The sequence below is a fragment of the Cyanistes caeruleus genome, chromosome 3 (assembly GCF_971803275.1).
Source record: "Cyanistes caeruleus chromosome 3, bCyaCae1.hap1.1, whole genome shotgun sequence".
In the NCBI taxonomy this organism is placed as follows: Eukaryota; Metazoa; Chordata; class Aves; order Passeriformes; family Paridae; genus Cyanistes; species Cyanistes caeruleus.
The window spans coordinates 2,116,030-2,142,999 of NC_141703.1; the positions used below are offsets into that span (position 1 = coordinate 2,116,030).

The 26,970-nt window shown below is 48.5% G+C and overlaps 2 long non-coding RNA genes across 2 annotated transcripts; both read right to left on the bottom strand.

Annotated features, from left to right (window-relative positions):
• Positions 1–943: 943 nt before the first annotated feature.
• Positions 944–10,709, bottom strand: LOC147653875 (uncharacterized). The gene is made up of 3 exons (XR_015285330.1): positions 10,563–10,709; positions 3,988–4,083; positions 944–2,391 (listed from the first exon to the last, which is right to left on the bottom strand). It is a non-coding gene; the product is annotated as an uncharacterized LOC147653875 (long non-coding RNA).
• An 8,224-nt stretch (positions 10,710–18,933) lies between these two features.
• Positions 18,934–23,469, bottom strand: LOC111929336 (uncharacterized). Its single transcript, XR_002864650.2, has 3 exons — positions 23,249–23,469; positions 21,824–22,457; positions 18,934–21,648 (listed from the first exon to the last, which is right to left on the bottom strand). It is a non-coding gene; the product is annotated as an uncharacterized LOC111929336 (long non-coding RNA).
• Positions 23,470–26,970: the final 3,501 nt, after the last annotated feature.

The following is a 26,970-nucleotide window of genomic DNA, read 5'->3' on the forward strand; positions in this document are numbered from 1 at the left end:
GAGCACCCCCAGCTCTCCCTGGCCATAAATTTATATCCCAAACCAGTTAAACCAACTCAGCTTGGTTTGTTTTCTGCATTTTCCCAGCAAAGAGGGTGAAAACAAGAAGATAAACACAGGGAAGAATTTTACGACTCCTGGTGTCCCACACAGGGAACGATGTGGCCTGGGCCACTGCGGGGACAATTTGGTGGCCAAATTCCCACCTGAGCTCCACAGGGATTGCTCAGGATGGGCTTCAAACCCATGGGATGTGCTGAGTTCTCGGTATTGGGGTTTAATTTCCTGGGAATGCCATTTTTAGTTAATTCCCCAGGATCGATGATCATAGGCCTGCTTGGAAAACTCGGCCTAACCAGCTTAACTGAGGGGATTTGCCCTTTTTTTCCTGCTTTTCTGCTCCTCACATCAATAAACTCACTTCAGGCTGAGCTGAGTTACCCAGTCCAAACCAGAAATGTGTGATTTTGTGTTTCATTTTATTAAATCAGCTCCTGTAGGCCTCTGCCAGTTTACACCAGTGAGGATGTGGCCTGAGCCCTATAAGAACTTGCTCCTAAATACAAACACATTTCCTGCTAAAACTTCACAATCTGAGGGAAAAACTTGCACAAAATCCCTAAAACCACCTAGTTCATCCCAGAAAACCAAGGTTTTAAATATGGAGTATGAAGAAATCAAAAGTGCGTATTTGTAAAGCTGAGTTAAAGTTCCATGTTCTCTGTTTTTAGGAGTATTAGATCAACATCTGTTAGTTTTGCTCCAGTCATCATTTCCAGCAGAAAATTTATTGTTTCAGGGGTTTTATACCTTGTAAAATTTTTATAAAGTTGAGGAAAAAGCTGATTTTTTAGGCCTCAGTGCTGTTGTATTTTTTATATGCAACAAATACAAAAGAAAATCACAGTTGTTATGGCTTTTATTATTTTTAGAAAGAGGAAAAACTGCAAATATAATCAGAAATCAAACATTTAACCATTAATTTTACACAAAGGATCTGGGCAACCCTCACTAAATATCTGTTAATTGATAGCAAATAAAACCAGGCACAGACAGTGGGGAAATTCTCAACCTTCACTTCAAAAATTGAGCACATCTTGAAGTCCATACATCCTGAAAAAGGCATTGGAGTGTGGATGTCACTCTTGGAAAAGGAATTGCTGCTGTGAAGGCTGGATTTGGCCCTCTCAGCTCATTCCTAATGCTCCTGAAATTATTCAAGGACATAAATATTTGGGAGAACGGGGCCTCAGTGAGGAGCTGTGTCTAGGTGAGGAATTAAATGATCCCAAATGGTGCCATCCTAGAGGAAAACGCTCCCAGACTCGCTGTCCCCACTGGGGAGCTGGGACCAGCACGGGGTAGAGCCAAGTGCGTGCCCATGTCAGGAGGTCACAGCTCCAAAGGATTGGATTCTCCTGGGAATGAACCCTGGGAGGGGGAAAAGAACTTCCATGGCTGACAACAGAGGAATTAAAACTTCCTACACCCTGCTCAATCCATGTTTGCAAAAACAGGTTGGAGGTTCTCCAGGACTGGAGGGACAGGGTACAGGGAATGGCTGCCAGGGGCAGAGGGCAGGGCTGGATCTTGGGATCTTGGGCAGGAATTGTTCCCTGGTAGGGTGGGCAGGGGCTGGGATGGAATTGCCAGAGCAGCTGGGGCTGCCCCTGGATCCCTGGCAGTGCCCAAGGCCAGGCTGGACATTGGGAGCAGCTGGGACAGTGGGAGGTGGCCCTGACATGGCAGGGCTGGCACTGGAGGGGCTTTGAGGTCCTTCCCAACCCAACGAAAACCATTCTATGGCTCCATAATTCTGTGTTTTTCCTGATGCACAAAGGCCCCTAAGCTGAAACAGCCCCAGCTTTAAACACTGCAGGTAAAAATATCTTAAATTTGTCAGATTTAGGGCTCATTCTCAGTAATTTGTTCTCATTTACTCCGGGCATGATCCTTTCACACAAACACACAACTTTCCAGTGCTGACAAAGCCCAGGAAAAAAGATGGATCTAGGACAGACCTGTTCTTCCAAGAGGATTGGGAGCCTTGACTACAAACTCGAGACCATCTCTGCTCAATTCTCTCAAGTCTTGCAGAGCATCACTGAGTTTTATTTCCCTGCCAGTTTGGTGAGGCACTGGAATGAGTTTCCCAGGGAGGTGGTGGTGGGATCTCTGGGAGTTCTCCAGAGGTTTCCAGATGTGGCCCTTGGGGACAGGGTTTCGTGGTGCAGCTTGAGGGTGGGACTGGATGGTCCTGAGGGTCTCTTTCCACCTTGAGGATTCGGATTTTGATTTCCTGAGCATTTTGAAGACCTTGGGACTGTGTTTTCCAAGCAGCTGGCTTGAGTTCTTGGATGTATTTCCATCCTCGGGAGATCTCACATAGACCTTGGGTGGAAACATTGAGAGGCCACAAGAACAAGTAAGAAACAGCACCTGGAGGGATGATCCCAGCTCTGATATTTCTCCAGGGATGGGGCCTGGAACTTCTAATCCCGTTCAGGTTTCCTTATCCTTTTCATTCCCCACCAAACCAGACTTCTCCATGTCACCTAACAAGGAAAATGTAAAATCCCAGCAGTGAAGGTTAATGCAAAGCTTTTGGAATTTTTAACACTGAGGGGAAAAAAAATTTCATCTTTCCCATTCCTAATGTGTAAAACAGGCTGGGATCCCTGGCTTTCCACAGGAATTGTGATTATTTTGGATCCTAGGAAAAAGTCTTGACCTAAAAAAATAACACAGGGCAGTGCTCTTCTCCATGTTGGGAGCTGCCAATCCCAAATCCCAGCCCCTGAGCTGATTCTTGGGGGATTTGTTCCAATTTCTTTCCATTGGAGATGCTTTTCCTGGGAAAACAGCCTTTGCTGTGATGTTGTCTGGAGTCAGGCTGAGGCTGGCTGGGTGTCACAGCTCCCCAGCCTCCCATTCCAGCTAAAAATCACTCCCCAGTTCCTCCCAGTTGGAATTTGCCTCTTATTTTTGGTTAATTTGAAGAAAATTAGTGGTGGAGCCTTCTAGGAATCGAAGCTGGGGAAGTTTCCAGCCTGATCCCTCCACACCTGCTCCTCCAAAGAAACTTCCTCCCATTTTTATCTGTGCCAATGGATCCAGTGGTTCGTCCTCATGGCATTCCGAGCTTGGAAAAGCAAAAGAGCACTCAGGGCTGCTAAAAAACAGGGAATGTTCAAGTGGTTGAGCTGAACGGAGCAACGCCAAGGGCGAATTGATTTTCCTGTGTTATCCCAAGATTTAAGATCCCTGCTGGCACAACCACCCTTCTGGAGCTGAAATTCCAAGCTGCAGGGATTTGGGAGCGCCTGTGGATGTGTGTGAGCAGGAGAGCCCCACGTGGATCCGTGTCAGGGCAGTTTTCCATTCCCAGAGGAAATGAAAACCTGCTTTTGCTTCCACATCAAAATTAAATATCTCATTTTTCCTTATGGGAATTTGCAGGGGTTTATTAATTTAGATTTTTGTGGTATTTTATTTTTTTATTTTTTAAGTTGAAAATGTCTTGGAGGAGAGCTTGGGAAGCACCATCCATCCGGGATGGGAGAGGGAAGCAGCAAGGTGAGAGGGAATAAAAAGAAATCCAAGAACAAAACCAAACAGAAGCCAGGAATTTTCAGCTCCTGTGTGTGTCCATCTATTTTTATCCCAGAAGGAAGCTGTGTTTTCTTTCCCTCTGCTCTCCTCCTGCTGTGGGATTTCCAGGATCCATCCCAGCACCTGGATTTGCCAGGAGCCTGATGTGTTCTGCCTCCAAGACAGGACAAATCTGGCAGCTGCTTCACTGGAAGCAGAACAGGAGCAAAGCCGGGTACTCCAGACTTCCAGGGGCACCAGAGGGATGTCATTTATTCCTTTTCCTTAGGAATTTTGCTGGCTGCTTTCTTTTGGACGTCCAGACAGCAGGAAAAGTGGGTTTTCCCCCTTTTTTTTGTATCATGAGTGTATCCTTTCTCCTCACACTCCTCTTACTTCTGTTAAAATTCGGAGAAAACTTCTCTTTTTCCCTTTTTTTTCTTCTTTCCTGAGGCTGTGAGACAAAGGAAAACTTGGCTGGGGTGAAGTGTCCTGAAAAGGGAAAGAAAGCAGAGGCTGAGGCACCAAAACAAGACTTCCAAATATTTTTCCATTTGCAGAGCAGCAGAACCTGGAAGGAAAAGCCCCATCCCAACCTCTCCGAGGCCAGTGGGGTGAAGGATCCACGTAAGGAACCCAAACTCATCAGTCTTCCCCTCATAATTACGATTATTAATTATCTAATTTGATATTGATACAGAATTTCCACGGGCTGGAAATTGCCCTCTGTCCAAGCCCAGATCAAAGAGGTGTTCCTTGCCCAATATTTAATGCCAGCACAAAGCATAGGGACCATTCTGGACTTAAAACTGGTTCTAAGTCTAAGTCTAGGCTGCTCAGAAAAGTGTTTTTTCACAGATGAATTAAGAGAGCTTAAAAAAAAAAATCAATTATTTGGTGCTGCAGCCCCAGGTGATTCAATATCAAAAAGAAAATCACCGCTAATTTTGGTATCAGAATCTCTAAATTTAGGCTGAAATGCTGGAAAAATAAAAATCATTGCAATCAAAATCATAAATGGAAGAAGGAAAAGGCCTTTGGAGATTGAACTTGGGTGGAAATGAAACAAAAAGAGTAAAACACAAAAGAAAGAAATTCAAAATGGGGAAAGTTTGAGGAAAAGCTCCTTCAGGTTTGGGTGGTCAAAGGCCAAGTGAGGAGAAATCCGCAGGAATTCTCCATAAAATGCAAAATTTCCATCAGAACTTTTCTATCAGCAGTGGTTCCCTAAAGAACCAATCAACTGCTGCAAACACAGCAGTAGGAATTTGTGATCCCAAAGGAAAAAGAATTCCTGATCTGCAGACGTGATCCACCCAAAGGATTCCTGAGGAAAGCAGAAAATTCCTGTCACTGGCCCTGTCGAATACCAGAAATCACTCGATGTCTTTTGTCCCTTAATTCATTCAATTAAGTTAATAATGATGAACTCTCAGAGAATAATCCTGTTATTCTGAACAAAATGGGATTTAGGATAATGCCCAGAATGAAGCCAGAGCTGCTGAGGTGGGGAACGGCTCTGGATGTCAAAGGATGAACAATAATCTCTTTCCAGGGGTGATTCCCAGACATTGGGGGATTCCTGGATGCAGCTGTTCCCTGCAGCAGGACACTTTCCTTTTTGTTTTATTTTATTTCTCTTTTCAGTCACTGTCCTAACTGAAGAAGGAGACGGAGGACATTGTCTCCATATCCCAAAAAAAAACCAACAAAAGCTTTTCAGAGTGTTTCTCCCTGCTTGAATAAGGTGAGCGTTTGAAAGAGTAAATTGTGGAATATCCTGAGTGGGAGGAATCATGGAATCCAAGCCCTGTTCCTCCCCAACAAGCCCAGCCTGGGCATCCCTGGATGCTCCTGGAGCTCTGGCAGCCTCGGGGCCGTGCCCATTCCCTGGGGAGCCTGGGCAGTGCCAGCAGCCTGTGGGGAAAGAAGAGCCTTGCCCTAAAAGCCAACCTAAATCCCTGCTGGGCCAGCTGCAGCCGCTCCCTGCTGCTGTCCCTGTGGCAGGAGCAGAGATTGTCCCTCTGAGGAGCTGCAGACTGAAAACTGAATCCCATCTCCCAGGAAAAATGGGCTCCAGAGCCCATTTTTGGACTCCAGCCTCGCTGCCAGGGTGCTGCAGTTTGTCCCTGAGAGGTTTGGTGGGAGAAGATGCGCGGGAGGTTCCTCACTGGGTGAGGGTGGAAGGGGCAGGTGGTGCCACACGTCACGAGGAGTTCCTGGTCTCGTTCTTTCCTCACTTCACTCCCACACTCAGTTCCTTGTGGGTGACGCTGGTGGCAGCTCCAGGTTTGCCTGAACACTCTGTGAACTCGGGAGCTCTTCCCAACAGCCCCATTCCACAGAATTCCTGCTCCAGGATCAATGCAGAGGCCCCTGGCCTGCGGGAGAAACTTCAGAGAATCCCAGAATGGTTTGGGTTGGGAGGACCTCAGAGCCCACCCATTCCCAGCTCTGCCATGGCAGGGCCACCTCCCACTGTCCCAGGAGCTCCCAATGTCCAGCCTGGCCTTGGGCACTGCCAGGGATCCAGGGGCAGCCCCAGCTGCTCTGTGGGAAAACTCAGCCTCCTCACCCTCCCAGGGAGGAATTTCTTCCCAATATCCCATCCAAACCCGCTCTCTGTCAGTTTGAAGCCATTTCCCTTTTTCTTGGCACCCCAGTTCCTGATGCTGAATCCCTCTCTGGCTTCCTTGGATCCCCTTCAGTCCCTGGAAGGTGCTCTGAGGTCTCCACACGTCCTTCTCTTCTCTGAGGCTGCCAGAGCTCCAGGAGCATTTGGACACTGCTGCCAGGGCTGCCCAGGCTGGGATTGCTGGGGGGTCTGGGCAGGGCCTGGGCTTGGCCTGATGATCCCTGTGGGTCCCTTCCCACTCAGGACATTCCCATTTTCCATTCATGAATTAATTTCCTGATTTACTTGCTCCTTAGGGCAAAAAATAAATTTTTTTTGGTTTATTTTTTCCTTTGCTCTCTGCCTTGACAACGTGGCTGAAGATAAGAGCAGAGAAGCATCCCTTCAGCTCCTCAGGGCCACCACCCAATTCCAACTCCTCCTCACACCCTCACTGAGCTTTTTATTAAAAATAAACATGAAAAGCCAAAGGAAAATCAGCCCAGAACAGCAAAATCCTCCCTTTTGACTCAGAGTCTGACTCCTTCCAGAAGGACTTTTCCCAGGATGGTTCCCATTGGCCTTTCCCCTCCTCCCAGCCGGCTCCTGGGGCTCTCCCAGGGCTGTCACCCCCAGCTCGGACATGGTGACCTCATGGAGGCGTCAGCCAAGCCTTCACCTTCCAAATTGGGACCCAATATAAGGCCAGGCTCCAGAGGCTCCCAGGGCAGCAGGGCTGGAAGGGAGGGAAGGGCAGGAAAAGCCTTCAGGGGAGGAGTTCAGAGAGTTCAGGAAGGGCCGCATTAACCTGTAGAGTCGCTCCTTGTAACTTCAAATTTTAATATTTTTACTTTTTTTACTTCCTTCTTTTTTTTTATTTTTTTCATTTTTTCCCCTTTTTTTTCCTGTTTGTTTTTTTTCCACTTTTCCTCGCTGAGAATTTCTCAGCCTCACCTTTCCCTCTCTCTCCCTCTCAGCTGCTGTTGTGGTGAAGATTTACATCCAGGAGGAACTGGGAAAACCCTGTGGGGGTGTTCAGCCTGGAGAAGAGAAGGCTCCAGGGAAACCTCATCCCTGGATGGGAGATCCTCCCCTGGAACACTTCCCTGTGCACACTGGGACCTGAACACTTCCCTCAAAACACAATCCTCACGGATTTCCTGGGAAGCACGGCTGAAACCCTTTGGAAAATCCCCTTTTTTTAAATCTTGGAGCATTTTCTGTTCTGTTCTGTCCGGTGTATCCCAAACACAACAATTTAATTCAAAGGTCCAGCCCTCCCCTTGTGTTTAGGATCACCCTGAGGTGCCTATTCCCAGATATTCCCAAGTTTTCCTCTCTGAGCTGTGGAAGATTTGGCCGAGTGGAGAAGCAGCTGCTCCCAGCCCCAGACAGGAACACATTTTTGTAAGGAGTCCAGAGCCTGTCCAAGAAACTTCAGGAGGAGAAACGAGAACCTGTTGCTATCCCAAAATGGAGCTGCTGGCCTTGGGTTGGGAAGCTGAGTCATCTCTCCTGCTCCTTCGGGCTCTCCAGCTGTCGGATTTGCTGCTTCATTTTTTCCATTTCCCTCCCTACCTTCTTTTCCAGGTTCTCAAACATCAAATTTCACCTTTCCATGGTGACATCACCAGTTCCACCGTGCCCAGCACTCCTCGTTTTTGGAATTGGGGGCTGATGCTTTCAAGCAATATCCTCGTTCCCACGGGACACATGGAAATATTCATGGAAAAAAAATCATTTTTGAGCATCCCAAAAACCAGCTCTCACCTTCCCTCCCTCTTTCCCAACAACTCCTGCTGTTCTAATTACAAGGTGATTAGAGGTTCCTCTGTGTTCCATGGGATTTTATCCAGTAGATCCCTGATATTCCCACTCCATCAGGCATTTAGGGAAGTGTTGGGGGGCTGAAGTTGTTGGCTTTGCTGTTGGATGTGACTCATGAGCTGGAGGTGGAAAGGTGACATCACCAGCAAAGGGAAATGAGGATTTCAAGGGTTCAAGGATTTCAACTGAAAGGAATAAAATATCCAGACGCAGAGGATTAGCAGGAAAATTTGCCTCTGTCAGGAGCAGGGTAGCCCAGAGAGAATAAATTATATCCTTTTGCTTCCTTCAGCCACCGGTTTCTTGTCAGGCTGGAAAAAAAAATCGGAGAAGCCAGAAAATAAAAAAAAAAAGAAGGGGGAAAGAAAAAGAACCCAGCTGGCTCTGACAGAAATGCAGCCATTACCTCAGTGAGCTCCACTGGAGGGCTTTGAAAACAGACAAATTTGCTGGGTTCTGTCCCAGATTCCCAGATTTGGATTTCCTTTCCATAAGGACGGGGAGAGATGTGGAGTTAGACAAAACAAAAGTGGTTTTTAGTAGCTGAACACGAGCAGCAGGAACAGGCCTGAGCTCCCCAGGGACTGAGCTTCTCCTCTTTTGCCTCGTCATGGCCAGAAAGCTCAGCTCTGCTTTTTATCCAGATTCCAGGCTTTGAGGCTCTGGGTGGGAATTCCAGCATTCCCACCCAGCTGACCCTGATGGAGGGAAAGGGGAAGGAGAATCCTTGGAGCCCTGGAAGCGTTTAGGGCCAGGCTCTGAGCAACCTGGGACAGTGGAAGGTGTCCCATGGGAAAGGGATGGAATGGGATGAGCTTTTAAAATTCATTCCAAGCCAAACCATTCCATGATTCCATGAACTCTGAGCCCATGGAGATGAGAATAATACAGCAGGGACGATTCCTAGGGGGTTGAGATCTTCCCCAGGAGCAGCAGGTGGTGAAGAAAACATGGAAACAATGACCACGTGGGTGTAAAGGGAGTTTTTCATCCTGGAGCAACGGCAGCAAAAAGTCTTTGTGAGGAAAACCTCCCATCCCTCCTTCAGGAATGGCCTTAAGGAGAAGGAGGGCAGGGTTGGGTGGGATTTTGGGAAGAAATTCCTTGCTGGGAGAGTGGGGAGGGCGTCTCAGGGTGCCCAGAGAAGCTGTGGATTCCCCATCCTTGGAAGTGTCCAAGGCCAGGCTGGACAAGGCTCTGACAAAGCTGGCACAGTGGAAAGTTTCTAAACCTAAAGACACTGAAATGTGGTGGAACACAATCCTGGATCTTTCCAGATGGCTTCCCAAGTGTTGTGCCTGGTTCCTCGGAGCTGTTTGACAGGAAAAGGAGAGGGAAAGGTCAAAACCCTGCTTTTATTGCTGGTTTTGTGTCCAGAAGAGCCCACAGACACCAGGGGCAGATCCAGGCACACAAAACTCAACCCAGACCTCGCTCAGGGTGAGCTGCACCTGGAATTTGTCCTCTGGATCCCTCCCCGGGTGTCCTTTGCAGGTGTCACAGCCCCAGCAGCGAGCAAAGGTGACAAACAGCTCCTCAAATTGACAAAAATCAATTTTACTGATGCTTCCCTGCCCAAAACTCAGCCCAGTTCTCCACCTTAAGGAGGAGAGAGCAGAGGATGAGCATCCAGGAAGATTTGGGGTGTCCCCAAGGCCAGGTTCAGCAGGCTCACCGTGGCCTCACTGATTTGGGCTCCTCTCTGAATTTTTCTGAGCTCCAGCCTAAAAACGCCCCCCATGAAAGGCCCTTTCACCTTTCTTGTCACCTTTTCTCTCACCACAGCTGCTGGCAGCCAGAGGAGATTGCTGCAGCTCCTCTCAGCTGAGGTTTGGGGAAGAAAAACAAATGCACAAAACCCCAAACCTCCAAAAAACCCCCACGAACGTGTGCTGTTCTCACGGGGGGGAGGAGAGGAGAAACCTTTTATTGCAGCAGTTTTGCAGCTTCCCCTGCCAGAATTTTGGAGAAGAAAACTCTAAAACCTGTTGAAATCTCCATGATTTTTACGTCTGGCACCTGGATTTTCAAGATATCACCTGCCCAGGTGGAGCTTGGCTTAGAGAGAGCTGATCCTGCTCCTCTGGGCTCCCAGGGAAAGCTGATCCTGCAGAAGATCGGAATTTTTTTCTCTTGTGTTTTGTATTAAACTCATCTCCAAGCTTTGGGCACTGGACTAACCCATCCTGGGTGCTCTCCAGCCTTCACTTCATGTTCCCATTCCTGTTTTCCCAGCAGATTAGGAACTGGATATTAGGGAGGAATTCCTTCCTGTGAAGGTGGTGAGGTCCTGGCACAGAGAAACTGCGGCTGCCTCATCCCTGGAAGTGTCCAGAGCAGCTTGGACAGGGCTTGGAGCAACCTGGGATAGTGGAAGATGCCCCTGAGGGACTGGGTGAGTTTTAAGGTCCTTTCCAACCCAAACTGTGACATCACCCTGAAACGCGTGGCTTTTTTATTTAATCAGCCACTTTTATTTTTGATATCAAACCAAATATCTGCAACAAGAGCTCAGAACAGATCCACTCACCCTCCTCTGCACCTGGATTTCCCCCTGGGCTGGTTTTGGGGTTGCTGAGGTGTCCTGCAGGCCTCCCCTACCTGCTCAGCTCTGCCCAGAACCGAGAGCAGAGGCCGCTTCCTGACCCCGGCAGCACCGAGCCCGAAGAAGAGAAACTCTCAGATGTTTCTGGGCAGCAGCTGCACATCAAAAATAGTCCCTGGCCAGCAGCCCTGCCAGCACAGCAAGGCTCTTCTCCCACAAATAGGGCTCACATTTATTGGAAGTGAGCACTGAGTCCTTTTTCCACCTTCTCTTACGAGTGGGAACTGAAAGCTCTCGGTGCAGCTTTGAGTTTGACACCAAAGCTGTCTGCTGGAGATTCAGCTGCTGTGGTGGTGGGTTCTGATCCTTTAAGGGCATTTTTTTTCCTGGCTGGATGAGAATTTGTCGTTGTGATTGGTAATTGGATTTGAAATTTTGTTGGGGGTGCTCACCTGGAGAAGGGAAGGATCCAGGGAGAGCTCAGAGCCCCTTGCAGGGCCTGAAGGGGCTCCAGGAGAGCTGGAGAGGGACTGGGGACAAGGGCTGCAGGGCCAGGAGCCAGGGAATGGCTGCCAGGGGCAGAGGGCAGGGCTGGATCTTGGGATCTTGGGCAGGAATTGTTCCCTGGCAGGGTGGGCAGGGGCTGGGATGGAATTGCCAGAGCAGCTGGGGCTGCCCCTGGATCCCTGGCAGTGCCCAAGGCCAGGCTGGACATTGGGAGCTCCTGGGACAGTGGGAGGTGGCCCTGCCATGGCAGGTGGGAATGGGATGACCTTAAATCCCTTCCCCAATTCCATTTGTTGCTGTGCCACACCAGGATTGAAGCCACATTCCCAGACACATCCTAAACTCCTCACCATTAACACTGGGCTTAACGATACCCAGCTTAAGGAGGACCTGGGTCTTCCCACCCCAGGTGTGGATCCTGCCCAGAAAAAGGGACAAAACACAAACTGGGAATTAGGACAGAGCAGCCAGAGCCACCAGGAATTTCCCTGGATGTGCTTTGAGGTGGCTGCATTTCCAACCCTCCAATCCCAGATTATTTCCCAGGAGCTGTGACAAGCCCTCAAAACAACACCAGGTGTAAATCCAAGGAATTCCAAGGCTTTGGGAGGGATTCTGATGTCCCAGCAGGAGGCTGCTCACTCCTGTCGCTGTTCATCCCAACCCAGCAAAGCTCAGGTGTGGCTGTGACATTTCCAGCAGCCCAGGTGTCCCCGTGACACATTCCCAGCACCATTCTGCCTCTTCCCAGCTGCTCCAGGGGGAGATTTCCACCCCCACACTCCCAGGAGGAACATCCAGGCAGCAGAATGTCATTCCTGTCCTTGCAGAAGGCTGAGCTCCACACCCCACTGCCCCCACCAGCAGGGAATTGTTCTTTAGGGTTTCGCTCCTCGTCACAGCTTTTAGGGCATTGCAGGGCACAGTGAGTGCTGATTTTCCACCCCCATATGGTGGGAATTGTTCTTTTCCAGCCTCCCACTTGCTGTTGTTCCTTGCCAAGGAAAACCCAGGTGCTGCTGGGTTCCTGTCCGGGATCCAGGCAGGAGCCTTCCCTCTGAGTCAGGAGAAACCCAATCCCCCCGGCACGCCGGGAATCGAGGCCGAGTGGCAAATTGCTCAGACAAGACAGAAAAATGAGGTCCTGACCACATCTGTTTGTTAAAGATCCCCGAGTGCTCCTTGCAGAGGTAGGAGCAGGAATCCACAGAATTTTCCAGAGCCTCCTGCCTGGAGTTGGCTCCTCCTCCGCTCCTGGCCGTTGATGTCATGGTGTCCTGTCTCCAGCAATTTGGGATGGATCTGCCTGGGACTGGAGAAATATCCTTTTAAGGGTATTGTTCATGGCTCCCTACCTTCCTGTTCCAGGCAAAGCCTTTCCTGAATTGCTCAGGCACTGAGCAGGAGTTGAGTCCAAGAAGTCTCAGCCTGAAGTGATCTTTGCAGCACCAGCCACAGAATCCCAGAATCCCAGAATTACTGAGGTTGGAAGAGCCCTCCAGGACCATCCAGTGCCACCCAGCCCCAGCAGCACCACCCCAAACCCTGTCCCCAAGGGCCACATCCAGACTCCTCTGGGACAATTCCAGCCATTCCAGACCTCCCTGGGCAGCTCATCCCAAGGCCTGACCGCTCTTCCAGGGAAATTTTCTTTCCCAGTCTCCAACCTGAGCCTCCCCTGGTGCCATCTGAGGTCGTTTCCTCTCATTTTTTCCCTTCCCCTCCTGTCAGGGAGTTGTGGGGAGCAGTGAGGTCCCCCCTGAGCCTCCTTTTCTCCAGGCTGAGCCCCTTTCCCAGCTCAGCTGCTCCTGCCAGGATTTGTTTTCCAGCCCCTTCCCATCTCCATTCCCTCCACTGGACATGCTCCAACCCCTCAGTGCTGTCCCCACTGTCCCAGCCACCCCACTGCCCCTCAGCCAAGCACTTCTTCAGCATCTCCCTGACCCCAAAAGGTGCCAAGCTCCATCTCTGGCTGGGTCTCTCCACAGCCTACAGAGAAATCCCGAGGTTTTTAAGCCAGGATCCACATGGATATGATAATGAACCCCTGTTTGCCAACCAAGTGAGTCCTGCTCTCCTCAGCAAACGCAGAGAAGCTGGAGGAGATCGCTGTGGATCAGCTGAAAGGACACAAAATCCCAGCAGTGACACTGGGAAGCCTCATCCCATCACAAATGGGAAAACCTCATCCCATTTTCCCACTTTAGTCCCTCTTGCCTCCACTCCAGAGTGCCACCGTGGTGGCATCTGCTTTTCTCTCTGTCACCGGCCTAAAAACTCAAATATAAAAGGGCCTTTTTTGGTTTCCTCTCCAAAAAAAAGGAACAAAAGTAAGAAAAGACAAAAGAGATGCCTTCCCACAGATATTCCCTGCATCTGGCTACCTCCCCAGGAGTTCCAGGAAATTGGTTGGCTGCCACTTCACACAGCTGGGAGCACTTTGGAGCAGCAGTAGCCTCGGTGCTGATCCTGGTTGGAATGAGAAGGGTGAGGGATGGGATGGATGGAATAAAACAAGAGTCTGGAGTTCCCTCAGGAGCGTTGGCAATGGCTGGGGATGGATAATTCTGCTTCCCAACCCTTTGGAGCACCAAGGAAATTCCAAGGCATGGATAAAGTGTGTCCTAAGCAGCTGAGGATGGAGGATCACCCCATAAACACCAGTCTGAACTGGGGGACCAAACCAAATCAGGGTGAGGTGGTGGAGTCACCCCCAGGGAGCTCCAAATGGAAATATGGAATGAAGGCTGGGAGGGAAGGGAGTTCCAGCCTTGATGGAGTATCCAAGAGGAAAAAAAGCAAAGAGGGATATAAATCCCATTTTTTGATATGGATTGAGATCTCCCTAGAGGCCCTGGAATGACAAAAATTATTGTTGTGGGGAAGTTCAGCTTTCAGATTAATCCCAGCAGAATCCATAATCCTTGGGAATGATTTGGGACAAATTTCCTTGAAAGTGATTATTGGCTTGATTTTGTCAATGCTGACGATATTTGGGAGGATTTGATTGAAGAGAATTGCCTGCAGTGAAACAATTAGGAATTAATTCGGTTCTCTTAATAAGATTTTTGATTTCAAAAGGGAAAATTTTGACAAAGTAAGGAAATGAGGGATTGAAGCCATCTGGAGTGAGCAAAGTCCAATTTCCTCAAGTCAGGGATGCAAGGAAGGGATGGTCCTTTTAGAGCAAATAAAGAAAATTAGGAATAATTAGGGAGCTGACGTGGAATAAAATGGGAAGTTGGAGCTCAGAGGCACAAAATTCAAAGTAGCAAAAATCCAAAGTAACAGAAATCTGGTTTAGATCTTGCAAAGGAAATAAAAAGCAGCAAAAACGGTTTTCAGTTATAGAAATGAGAAGAGAACAAAGAAAGGAGAAGTGAGGACGCTTTGAGGGCAACCTAGAGATCAGAACTAAACAGCCACTCAAAACTCAGGGAATGTTTTCCCTCATTTTCCAGAGAGGATGCAGAAGGTGCTGGTAAAAGCAGGAGGATCGATGGGAGTGGGATGAACTGGGAATGATCACCCTGAGGTGGAAGCAAAGCACCAAGAGCTCCCTGCCTCAAACTGGGTGAACTGGGCACTCCCCATGTTCACCTCTGGAAGGATTTTCCTGGGAATTGGGATCTTTGTGCTCTCCTAGATCACCTGGAGAGGCAAAATCCACAGGGAAAAAGAACTTTAGCAAAGGATCGTGCTGATATCCAGAGAAATGGGATTACACATCTACTGGGAGATTGAGGTTGGAAACCACAGAAAATTCCCAGCCCTCTGAGGCCTGAGGCTGTGGCAGAGATTCCCAGGAGGTTCCTCAGGGGCTGGGAAGTTTAATTTAAGGAAAGGAGGCTCAGGGGGCCCTTGTGGCTCTGCACAAGTCCCTGGCAGGAGGGGACAGCCGGGGGGGTCGGGCTCTGCTGCCAGGGAACAGGGACAGGAGGAGAGCTCAGACCTCAGGCTGGGCCAGGGGAGGCTCAGGGTGGGCAGCAGCAGGAATTTGCCCATGGAAAGGGAGCTCAGGCCTTGGCAGGGGCTGCCCAGGGAGCTTTGCAGTGCCCATCCCTGCAGGTGCCCAAGGAAGGGCTGGACGTGGCACTCAGGGCTCTGGGCTGGGGACAAGGTGGGCATCGGGCACAGCTGGGACTCCATGGGCTGCGAGAGCTTTTCCAGCACCAAGAATTCAGGAATTCTATTTCTGGGCTGGGTTCTGCCCCCAGGTGTTGCCATCAGTGACGATCTGAGGCAGGACTGGAGACCCCACCGCTCCCTTGGACCTGCACCAGCGAGAACCCCCTTCCAAAATTTGGGGAACCCTGACTGCATCTGGAATTTCTGCCTCCTTAATCCATTTTAATAGCCATGGAAATTAGCATGAAAGCCTAATAATCGTGTCTGGGATCAAGAGAGACAGACAGGTATTGTTTAAATCCACATTTTAGCAGCATTAGTAAGCAAGCACAAGGGAAAACCAGTTCTCTGTTGCAACGCTGGAGGATTTTGGCAGGATTTTGGCAGGAGGAATAAATCCTGAAAGCTCTGCTTGTAATTAATCTCTATCTGCAGCTCGGAGCTCTGTCCAGGAGAATTCCCATTGCTCCAGCTGAAGATGCTTCAAAGTCCGTCGCAAAGGACACACCAGTGAAAAGTTTTGCTGGTAAGGTCTTTAATTATGGCTTTGTTAAACATTTAATTTATAGCTGAAAAAGCAGCTATTGTGAGCTGGGCTGTTATAATCATCTGTGTTTAGCTGTTAAATAAGCTCCTGGCTCTTTGTTAATTCCCAAATATGTCAAGGAAGTAATTTAATATTGGGACATGGAGTTTTTGTTCCTGTCTCCCTCCTTAAGTTGGAGTTAATTGGATGGGTGCTGCAGTGGAGCAGAAATGGTGCCAGGCATTTCAAATTCACTATTTCAGGATAAGATTTCAGGTTTAAATTCAGAGACATCACAAAGAAACGGAGGTGACTTAAAAACGAGGAGCATCCTTGGCCTTTTGGATCTGCCTCAGTTAATGGCAGCTTTTGAGATCGTTCTCAACAGAACCTCCAGAGGATTTTGGGGACAAGCCCTGGGGAGAAGAGTTTGGGAGATCTCGTGGGTGAGAAGCTGGACAGGAGCCATCAGTGAGTGCTGGGAGCCCTGAAATCCATCAGCATCCTGGGCTGCATCCCAGGAGGAGAGAGCAGCAGGAAAGGGATTGGGATTGTGCCCTGAGCCCCCTGAGGTGAGACCCCACCTGCAGAGCTGCCCCAGCCCTGGGGCCCAGCCCAGGGAGCAGCTGGAGCTGCTGGAGAGAGCCCAGAGGAGGCTCCAGGATGAGCAGAGGGATGGAGCAGCTCTGCTGGCAGCAAAGGCTGGCACAGCTGCCATTGTTCAGCCTGGCCAGGAGAAGCTTTGGGCTGAGCTCAGGGTGGCCTTGCAGGGCCTGAAGGAGCCCCAGGAAAGCTGGAGAGAGACAATTGCCAAGGGCTGCAGGGCCAGGAGCCAGGGAATGGCTGCCAGGGGCAGAGGGCAGGGCTGGATCTTGGGATGTTGGGCAGGAATTGTTCCCTGGCAGGGTGGGCAGGGGCTGGGATGGAATTGCCAGAGCAGCTGGGGCTGCCCCTGGATCCCTGGCAGTGCCCAAGGCCAGGCTGGACATTGGGAGCAGCTGGGACAGTGGGAGGTGTCCCTGCCATGGCTGGGCTGGGATGAGATGATCCCTAAAATCCCTTCCAACCCCACCATTCCATGATTCCACGATTTCCCATGTGTGTGAAGCCTCATCCTGCCAACAACAACCCAAGAGCTGCAGGACAACACCTCTCACGTGGAGACCTCCCAGTTCCCAAGGGGGCTGTGCCCATGGCCAGGCTCCGTCATTAATCCAATTTAACTGACCCAGGATTAAAAATTCTGCTCATCAGGCAAGAAAAGATTAATCCAATTAAGTTCCTACCTCGTTTAGCAAAGCCAGAGCAAGGAGTCCAGAAATTACCTGTGGACAGTCTGCCCCAGCCAGGGTTTGTAAACAGCTGACAAATGCACCTCCATTAATTAGGAACTTGCTCCCAGACTTCTTCGAAGCACGAAGCAAAGCCGCACTCACACAATAAATTATTCACTGCAAATGATTCACCAGCTTTAGAAATTACCTAATCCCTGACCTCTTTTTCCAAACAGTGGGTGGATTTCTCTGGATTGATTTTAATCCCAGAATATTTATTATTTTCTTTTTTTTGTTTTGTTTTGTTGTACCCTTTTTTTTTTGGTTTCTACTCCATTTTTCTTGCCTGTTACCTTACCCCACTGAGAATTTTTTTTCCTTCCTGCTTTATTCCCAGCCATGGAGTCGGTGTTAATTGTCATTTTGTGCTTGCTGATGTGACTTTCTGGCTTCTGGGTGCCACACTGCCATCGCTGGTTCACCTCAACCCTCCTCATTTGCATTCTAAACCCTCATGGTCTGGCCAGAAATCCTTTGTCACCACCAGCTCACACCCTTGGAGCAAGGTTTCTCCCTCAAATGCCACAAAACCGCCCTCTGGTCATTTCACATTCCCTCAGGGCGGAAAGAATTGTCCTTGGGGACGGCTTTGGTGGTTTTGAGGTGATGCCAGTGGCTGCTCCTGGTCGTGAAGTGCTGGAGGATCCCTGTTTGGTGTCCACAGCTGATTGATCCCTGATTGATCCCTGATTGATCCCTGGTTGATCCCTGACTGATCCCTGATTTCTCAGCACCCACAGAGCCTTTCCCACCACGGATCCTGCTGGAGTGGCCCTGCAGGGATGTGGGGATGGGGACAGAGGTGGCTTCTGTCCCCTCTTCCTGCAAACTGTGGGACAGGGAAAAGTGAGGAACATCCCCCAAAATAAATGTCATTAACAGCCCTGCTTTCCCCACAATCCCAGAATCTTCCAAGTTGGAAAAGACTCACCAGGATCATCAAAATCCGATGATGCAGGAGCACCACATTAAAATCTGGGCATGGCCCATAATCCTTGGGGTTCTGAGTGGCATTTTTCTAACTGTGTCCCCTCGTGGAAAACTTGTGGCTGTGGATATCTTAAAAAGCTTTTATTAATTACTATTTTTTTTATTATTATTATCATAATCATCATTATAAGAATTTTATTAATATTAATATTATTTATTATTATTTTATATGAAACATTTTTTTAAAATCTTATATTAATTTTTTTAATGGAGAGAGAAGCCTCTGACAACAGGAACGTTGAAGTTGCGTTGAGTTCCTCTCGAATTATCGATAACCCGTGGGCCTGGAAGAGAAAAATTCTGTTGTTCTGCTATTTCTACAACCATGAAACACAAAGTGCAGGCAGGAGAAGCGGGTGACGGTTTAGCTGTAACCACATCTTCTCTAAATTGGTGACACAAGCCAGGGGCCTAAAAATAAACATCGTTGTGGTTTGGCTTTCAGAGCCAGAGCGCAGTCGAGAGGTTTGGGGCATGTGAAGGATAAAAAAAATAAAAATAAAATTAATCTGCTCTTCCAAAAATAGGAGAAAAACCCTCATGGTTTGAGCTCTTTGAGCCCAGATGGAGCCGTGAGTGGGAGAAATTCCCAGTGAAACACTCAGAAATTCATGGATTCACAGGATGGTTTGGAAGGGATCTTACAATTATCCCGTTCCAGGACAGCTCCCACTGTCCCAGGAGCTCCCAATGTCCAGCCTGGCCTTGGGCACTGCCAGGGATCCAGGGACAGCCCCAGCTGCTCTGGGTGAGCTCCTGGAAGCCAAAGCATCAAGGACAGGTTGAAGAGCAGAATAAAAACTCCCCCAGAAGAGCTGTGAGGACCAAAGGGACTTTGTGGTCCTTCCTCAGGTGGGCACCGAGCTTGAACCAGCACGAGTCGCTCCCTGAAGGGTTTTGCTCAGTCAGGCTTTGAGTCACCAGGATTTTTTCCACCTGGAAGAGCGGTCAGGCCTTGGGATGAGCTGTCCAGGGAGGTTTGGAGTCATTGGAATTGTCCCAGAGGAGTCTGGATGTGGCCCTTGGGGACAGGGTTTGGGGTGGTGCTGATCCTGAAGGGCTTTTCCCACCTTGTTTTGTTTTCTTGTGTCAACAGCTGACACTCACATCCTTTTCTCATTGAATTTGGTATTAAACAACGAGGCAGGTGTGGAAAATCGGGGCTGTTTTCCCTCAGGAATGGTGGAGAACAGGGAATCAACACAAAACCCAACAGTAACACAAATATAATTAATTTCTGGGAGTCACACCCCGAGCAATGTGGTGACACTGAACTCGGACAGGGGAATTCCTAAAAATGTAGGAAGTGGTTGAGAAAAATGTCCAAAAAAAGGGGAATTTGATTCCTTAGAGTCAGCAGGGAATGAGAGCAGCCCTACAGAAACCAGAGGAGGAGCCACAGCAGGTGAGGGGCTGAATTGGAACAGAAGAAATGGACAAAAAATGGAACAACCAACCTGGGATTAAACGACAGAGTTAAGAGGTTTTTAAAGGGTATTAAAACTTTGCCAAAATGCACCAGGAAATGGGAATTTGCCTCCAGTGCAGCTGGAAGAAGCAGCAGAAACAAACACAGGTGAGTTCTGAAGGTGGAACTGAGAGGAATGAGCCGAGGGGGTGAGGAAAGCAAATCAAAGCCTTAAATAATAACATAAAAACATCTTTTTGCGTGCTCAGAAGGTGAATCCCAAGAATAAATGCTGGTTCTGGCTGGTCTGGGGAGGGGTGTGAATGTCTAAATTCAGGATAATAAAGACACCAAAGGGAAGGTTTTTCTTCACCAGTGAATTCAGGGTGAAATATCTGCCTCAGACACCAAAGATGATGCTTTGCCTGAGTTTTTCCACCAAGGAAAGAGTGGCCCAAGGAAACTGAGGTGTTTCAGCAGTGGCACCGTGGCTGAGCTGTTTTTTTTACACCTAAAACCACGAGTTAATCAGCAAACCCCCGAAAAACCAAAAAAAACACAACAAATTATTTCTATTCCTTGAAAACCACTGAGCTCTGAGGCTGCTAAAAAGGGGTTAATTTGTAAAAAAATGTGTGAATTGGGAGGGGAACTTCACCAGCTCCCCAACGGCCAGGGCTGGGAAGGAAGTTCCCATCCATGCAGATAATGCCAGAAATAACCAGGGCAGCGTTTGGAGAACTTGCAGTGAATTTCTGGCTGTTGTGAGATAGGGGAACAGAGCCAGCAGAGCCTGATGCTCCAACCTGGCCTTTCAGGTACCTCCAGGGCTCCTCTCCCATGTGAACCTGGAGATGTTCAGGGAGCTCAGCGGTGTCTCTGCGATGCTGCTGCTTCCCTTGCCCCAAAAAGCACAAATTTGGGGCTTTATTACGTTAAATTATGAAGTTCTCTGAGGTCTGAGTGAGGCATCTCCAGTGTTTGCTGAAAAACTCCACCTGTAGCTGCTGGAGGCTGAGTTTTCAGAGCTGTTTCACACCCATTATTTTGTTGTGTTGGATGATTTGCTGCGTTTTCTCTCAGGTGTTTGATGAAAGTAAAACACTGTAAAAATGGATGTTTGTTTTTTTTTTTTTTAATTCCACTTTTATCCATCGTGGAGATCCCGCTTGCTGACCCTCAACACCACCCGAGTCAGAAAGCCAAACACATCCAGGGGGAGGTGATTCCACCGCTCTGCCCTGCAGAGCTGGGAACTCCAGGATGGACCTGGAGCTGCTGGATCAATTCCAGAGGGTCCTGGGGGTGCTCAGAGAGAGGGAGCAGCTCTGCTGGGAAAAGAGCCTGGAGAGGAGAAGGCTCTGGGGAGACCCTGGAGCACCTTGCAGTGCCTGAAAGGAGCCCCCAGGAAAGGTGGAGGCGTTTTACAGGGGCTTGGAGCGACAGGATGAGGAATAATGGCTTTAAACTGGAAGAGGGGAGGTTTAGGCTCGATATTAAGAAGGAATTTTCTCCTGGGGGTTCCCAGAGCAGCTGGGGCTGCCCCTGGATCCCAAGGCCAGGCTGGACATTGGGGCTGGGGGCACCTGGGACAGTGGGAGGTGTCCCTGCTATGGATGGGGTGGGAATAAAACATCTTTAAGGTTTCTTCCAACCACCACTGAGCTCTCCGTGGGCAATAATTCCCCTTTCACCGTGTCCAGGCTGCATCAGTCTGCTCCCCACTGAGATCTGTGGCAACAAAAAAAACCTTAAATGGAGACAGCACCCCAAATTCCACCCAAGAGACGGAATTGGAGGCCCAAACCCCAACTCCCCTGGACCTCAACTTCCCTTTTAAAATCTGAATTTAACTTCCAGCTCGGCTTTGCAGGGTTTATTTCAACACTCAGGACTAAGCAATACCACGCTGCAGGGGTGCAAGAACCGGGGGGACACGATGCTCTGCATTTTTCCAGAGCCTGGGATGAAGCATCCTTAAATCTGCAGCCGGCTGAGCTTCAGGATCCTTGCTTTGGTCCTCGAGTGCCACTCAGTCCCGTTAGCATGTGAAGAATTACAAATGTTTTTGCATTTTCCCCCTGGGGATCTCAGATTCTCCCTGAGGTTTTCCACTTAAAACCGGACGGCAATTCCCGAGCTGCTGCTCTGCTTGAGGAAGCGACCTCTGTGTACGCACTGAAATATTTGAGATAGCCCCGTGAGTCTCTGCCGAGCTTCTTTTTAAAGGGAATTCCCGGCTGAGCTCCCGTTTTCCCACCTCAATTACCCCTCCAAGCGCATCCCTCCCCCTCCGGCGCCTCCCGCAGCCTGACACCAAACCAGCACTGCTTCCTCACCGAGCCATGTTTACCTAATTAAGAGCTCCTCGGCAGTCCCCAGCCAGTTAATTGTGTCATTAGCGGCAGTTTTGACATGAGGAGCAGCCCGTGGCTGGAGGATGGAGCCGGCTCCATCCCGGGGGAGCCGCGGCGTGGCCGGCGCACGGTGCAATAATTGATCCCCGGAGGATGCTCAGCTGCCAGGCTGGAATTGTTTGGCTTTGTGAATAAAATTCCGAGCTGCCACGGCTCCTGTGTAGCGTGCTAAGAGCCGGATCCCGGCAGGGATCAGATGGGTTGTCCCCTCTGTGGTTTGGAGGGGTTTTTTTTTCCTCCTTGTCGGATCGGAGCCGCTTGGTGCTGGTTCCGAAAATCCAAAACCTGAGCCTGTCCTCCTTCAGCTGGAGGCTGTTCCCAATTCTCCCGAGCTCCATGGCAGCTCTGGGGACGGGGAAGTGGGAAGGGATGGCTCCAAACACGCCTGCTTTGGGATTCCCCCGGGGGTTTGGGTGATGCTGCTGCTGCTGTTGAGCGTCCTGGGCTGGTGGGGAGGAGAATTCCTCTCTTTGGGGGTCAGACTCTGAATTTCCTGGAGATCTGGCCAGCAGAAAGGACCCTCTCCTTACTCCAGTAGCTTTTCCACCTGGACACTCTTCAGTCAGGCAGCTGTGGGTACAAAACCCGTTTTTTACAGACAGAATGTGCCCGGGAGAGTGAAGGGGGGAGAAAACAGTGCAGCATCTTCCGAGGACAAAAATAAAGAATTGTTTCATGACAAAATTAGCAGAGAAAAAAGTTTTAGATGCTGTGCATAGGCAAAGAAAAAATTAAGAGAGCACAGCAGAGTTTTAGACCTTTGAATCCCAGAATATCCTGGGCTGGAGGGACCCCCAGGATCAGCCAGTGCCCAGACCAGCTCCCCCAACAAGCCCAGCCTGGGCATCCCTGGATGCTCCTGGAGCTCTGGCAGCCTCGGGGCCGTGCCCATTCCCTGGGGAGCCTGGGCAGTGCCAGCAGCCTGTGGGGAAAGAAGAGCCTTGCCCTAAAAGCCAACCTAAATCCCTGCTGGGCCAGCTGCAGCCGCTCCCTGGGTCCTGTCAGGTCACAGGGAGCAGAGATCAGAGCTGGCCCCAGCGAGCTCTGCCCAGACAGAATTCCAGGTGTCCTCTCCTCTTGTGGTCCCTCCAGACCCTTCCCCATCCTCATCTCCGTCCTTGGGACACTCTTGAAGAGCTTTATGTGTTTCTTATGTTGAGGCACCCAGAACTGTCCCCAGCACTGGAGGGGGACAATCCCCTCTCCCTGTGGTCCCCAGGACAGGGATGCTCCTCCTGCCCCAGGGCTCTGCTCACTCACATCCAACTCGCCACCAGCCAGGACCCCCAGGCCCCTTTTCCCTCTCCAGCCTCTCCTTTGGAACACCACATTTTAACTTCAGTCCCTGCCAGAATTCTTACCTTTGCCAAAATAAAGATATTTTTTCCATTCCTGACTCTCTCTCCTGAGGCCCTGGAGCCTGAATTGGTCCTTTTGTGGTCGGAGATTTGGCCCAAAAGAAAAGATAAGAGCATTACATCTCCCACCCCGGGGAGACACAGATGGGAGCACTTGAAAATTAAACCTTGGCGTGGATCCAAGGTTTTTCCAAGCCTCACCAGGGGAGAAGCACATCCCAAGCAAAGCCCTTCCCTGGCCATGATTTATAGGCCTGTTAAACCACAATGTGTTTTAATGATTATTCAGGAACATCAGGGAAGGGGGAAAAAAATGAAGAAGGAAGAGTTTGGGCTCCTTTAAATCAATAGATCTATGAGAAGATAAATACAAGTTTAAAAGGGGGTGTTCATTTAGTGGCATTAATAGATCAGAAGTCTGATAATCCCTCTCATCGTGCACCTTGTGGGATAATCCTGTCTTCAAGACATTGCACGGAAAATCATATATTTGATGACTACTAAATTATATTAAAAATCCCCCAAAACCATCAGTTTGGCTTCTAAAAATATTCTGTACATTAATATAGATATTAATACTCTTATTAATACAGATATTAATATTATTGTTACTGTTATTGATAGTTATAATTAATTTTATTAATATATTTGTATTTGATATCAAAATTATATTAAAAATTATATTAAAAATCCCCCAAAACCATCAGTTTGGCTTCTAAAAATATTCTAGACATTAATATAGATATGAATACTCTTATTTGTACAGATATTAATATTATTGTTAATATTATTGATATTTATAATTAATCTTACTAATATATTTTTATTAGATATTAAAATTGTATTAAAATTATATTAAAATCCCCCAAAAACATCAGCTTGGCTTCTAAAAATATTCTAGACATTAATATAGATATTAATACTCTTATTTATACAGATATTAATATTATTGTTAATATTATTGATATTTATAATTCATCTTACTAATATATTTTATTAGATGTTAAAATTATATTTAAATTATATTAAAAATCCCCCAAAATCATCAGTTTGGCTTCTAAAAATATTCTATACATTAATATAGATATTAATACTCTTATTAATACAGATATTAACATTATTGTTACTGTTACTGATATTTATAATTAATCTTATTAATATATTTTATTATATATTAAAATTATATTAAAATTATATTAAAATTATATTAAAAATCCCCCAAAATCATCAGTTTGGCTTCTAAAAATATTCTGTACATTAATATAGATATTAATACTCTTATTTATACAGATACTAATATTATTGGTAATATTATTGATAGTTATAATTAATCTTACTAATATATTTTTATTAGATATTATGTAATAATATCTCTTCATGCATCAGCCAGAAGCAAAAAAAAAAAAATAAATCAGCAATTATTTCCCAAAAAAACCACCTGTAAACAGAGAAATATAAGAATTATTCCAACTGCACAAACTGAAGTTGGCTGAAACCAGAGGGGACAAATCAAGCAATTGATGTTCAGCCTTTGAATCCGGTCAAAAGAAGTGTAATTAGATATTAATTAAATATTTGAGGCTCTGCAGCAATGGCTCAGTGATGTTTCCCAACTCCAAGATTGCTGCTTCTCCTGGGGTGAGCTAAAAATTCCACATGGGAATGGCAACCGGAGCCCTCTGGGCAGGATGTGTTGAAAATCCTCGTTCTGTTGGAACAGTGGGTTTGGAAACCTTGAAATCCCAAGGAAGAAATTCATTGGGATGTGGGAGCAATGGGGAGAGCCTGCAGGATCCTGAAGGAATAAGGAAAACTCCCCAAGAATTCCAAAGGGCTTTGCTTCGGGCAGGGCTGGGCCGTGGGGAGCAATCGCTCGGGATCTCCGGGAGATCTTCCTTGCACAACACTGGAGTGGGGAAAAGGATGGAAAAGGATGGCTGATGGAATTTTAGTGCTCGTTTTCCCAAGTTTTTTGTTTTCAGGGAGGAAGCAGCCCTGACTGTTCTCTTCTCAGGCAGTGGGGAGTGAAATTCTTCACCTCCCTGCGCCAGAATTGCCAGGCAGGGCTCAAATCCAGAGCTCCTGATCCTGAAATCTCCTTTCCACTGCTCAGGCTTTAGGAGAAAACCTCTGTGCTAGAGGGACACAAAGTGGTTTTGGGGTGGGAACAGGAGGGAGAGCTGGAGGATGGCAGGGAAAAGAGGGAGACAAACTGGAAAAACAGAAAAAAAAACCCCAGAGCCCAGCCACCACTGCAATCCTGGTGTATCCCTTGATCCAGGAGGTCTTTTCCCACAAAAAGCTCCATCAAAACCAGCACAATTCCTGCCACACAATGTTGTTTCTACAAACATTTTCTCTTAAAATCCAAGAGACACCTCTTCCACCTTCTCCCATTAAGCATTAAATTCATCTCTTCCTGCTCATCGAGGATTTTATCATGACAACTTCTTATTCTTAGGAATATTTCCCTTTCTTTCCTGGCACATGGTAAACACCTAGAGAAACCCAAGAAGAAGCTGATCAATCATTCCTGGGAAGGAAGGAGATTACAGAGATCACGAAGTTTTTCATCTCATCTCTCATTTGTTATCGCCTCGCATCGTGAACCACCAACAGATCAAAAATTACTCATTGGCCTTTCTTTAATAATTGGGAATCACCTCCAATAAGCAGCTGGAAAATCCCAGATAATGAGGGAGGTACAGGAACATCTCAGTGGCCCCCACTGGGTGCTCATGGCAGGGGAGCTGTGCAAGGTTGAAGCAGGAAAAGACATCGGGTGGCCCCAAAATCCCCCCCAGCCAGGGAGAAGAGGGACAGGATAAGGGGGAACAGCCTCCAGCTGAAGGAAGGCAGGGTTAGATGGGATATTGGGAAGGAATTCCTCCCTGTGAGGTGCTGGAAAAAATTCTTCTGAGAGGTTGTGGGCTCCCCTGGCAGTGCCCAGGGCCAGGCTGGACACTGGGGCTGGGAGCAGCTGGGACAGTGGGAGCTGTCCCTGCCATGGCTTTAAATCTTTAAATTCCAGCCCCAAACATTCCATGATTCCCAGATTCTCTGTGTGCTCCGTGTTTCTCCTCAGCAGGGTGGACACCTCACCCCCAGGCAGGCACTGAGGAAACACCACCAGTTCCAAACTGGGGCTGTCCTGGCTGACCAGGGTGGGGGAAGGAGGAGGAATCACCTTTCCAGGAAGGAGGAAAGCTCCAAAACGCTCTCATGAGTCACCTCAGCTCCTCTGGGCTGGCACAGGGATCAGCTGCCTGCACTGAGGGCTCGTTTTACGCTCCAAGGCAGAGCTCAAAGCTCTCAGGGCCAACTTGTGTGGACTTGAAGCTCTCCAGATCCCGCCGACATTCCAAGCAGTCGGCAGCTGCTGCCGCTCGCGCTCATCATCCACGGGAAAAATCCCTCCTCTGAAAAATTCCATTGCAAACTGAGACCCTGGATCAGACTCATCCCATCTGCCCTCCTGCCCAGCCTGTCCTCACAGAATCATGGAATGATCTGCGTTGGAATGGATCTTAAAACTCATCCAGTCCTGTGGGCAGGGAGCTCCCACTGGGCCGGGTTGCTCCAACCTGGCCTTGGACACTTCCAGGGTTTCCTACGAGTGTCCCTGTGGAATTTTGGGGCTGCTGGCAGCTTTTCCTCACCTCCCTGCCCGTATTTTCTCCTCATGGAATTCCAACAATCCCACGGCCACTGTGGCAGGGAGGTGA